Below are 1588 nucleotides of genomic sequence, written 5' to 3' on the forward strand. Positions count from 1 at the left end.
ATCTGCCTCACCAGGGAAGAGCGCAATGACAGTGCCAACTTGGGCCAGTGAAGCAACATCCTCCACAACTAGATTGAAGAACAAAAATGACAGCAACTTGTCTGTTCCCCTTCCCCCAATTCCCTAGCACTGTTCCCATCCCCCCAATTCCCCAATAAAAATCTTTAAATAAATAAATAAATAAATAAAAAATAAATAAACTTGATAGGAAAGGCAAAGGAACAAGAGTAGCTAAACAATTTTGAAAGAGAAGAATAAATTGGGAGGAACTCTACCTGGTATTAAGGCTTTGCTAAAGTACATTGCTAAAGTAATCAAGATTATGTGATAGTTGTGGAGAGATTGACACACATGGATCAGTTGACAAAACAAGGAACACACAAACAGACCCACACGAACATGCCCAACTGATTTTTTTTTTAATTGGGGAATTGGGGGATGGGAACAGCACTGGGGAATTGGTGGAAGGGGAATAGACAAGTTGCTGTCCTTTTGTTCTTCAGTCTAGTTGTGGAGAACGTTGCTTCACTGGCCCAAGTTGGCACCATCATTGCGCTCTTCCTGGGCGAGGCAGATCAGTCGCCGGCTTCTGGACAGCTGCTCACTGAGGCTGCTGGCCGCTCATGCTGGCTGCTGGCTACATACGGTTGCCCATGGCAACCCACTGCAGCAGTGGCTGCAGCCTACGCCGTCGCCGTCGCCGGCGACTCACAGCAGCCCAGCTCCAGGTTGAGCTGTTGTTCAGCATCTTAGCTGTAGAGAGCAGTGTCACTGGCCCTCATATGTGGGATCCGAACCGGGGCCCTCTGGCGTCCCAAGCCAGCTCTTAACCAGCGCGCCACTCGGCCGACCCCCAACTAGTTTTTGACAAAAGTGCAAAAGCAGTGGAGGAAAGTGTCTTTTCAACAATTGCTGGAGCAATTAGATACACATAAGCAAAAAAATAAAGAAAGAAAAAGAAAAAGAAAACAAGAACCAAAGTCAAAGTGGATCATGGACTTAAATATTAAACGTACTACTATAAATATACAACCATGTTTTTAGGAAAAAAATATAGGAGAAAATCTTCAGGATCTAGGGCTAAGCACAGAGGTCTTAGACTTGACCCCACAAGCATAATCCATAGAGAAAAAGTTGACACATTTGACTTCATAAAACTTAAAAAACTTTTCAAGGCAACAAAGGTAAACATAAATATTGAACTATATCAAAATTAAAAACTTCTTCTCACTTAGCATTAGGGAAATGCAAATAAAAACCACAATGAGATACTATCTCTCTCCGGTCAGAATGGCTATCATCAATAAATCAACAAACAACAAGTGCTGGCGAGGTTGTGGGGAAAAGGGACCCCTGGTGCACTGCTGGTGGGACTGCAGATTGGTGCAGCCGCTATGGAAATCAGTATGGAGGTGTCTCAAAAAACTGGACCTTATGACCCAGCAATCCCACTCTTAGGTATTTCTCCAAAAAAACCCCAAGACATTAATCCGAAAAAATATATGCACCCCTATGTTCATTGCGGCGCTATTCACAATAACTAAGACTTGGAAACAACCGAAATGCCCATCGGTAGACGACTGGATTA

The sequence above is a fragment of the Hipposideros armiger genome, unplaced genomic scaffold (genome assembly GCF_001890085.2).
Source record: "Hipposideros armiger isolate ML-2016 unplaced genomic scaffold, ASM189008v1 scaffold_1139, whole genome shotgun sequence".
Classification (NCBI taxonomy): domain Eukaryota; kingdom Metazoa; phylum Chordata; class Mammalia; order Chiroptera; family Hipposideridae; genus Hipposideros; species Hipposideros armiger.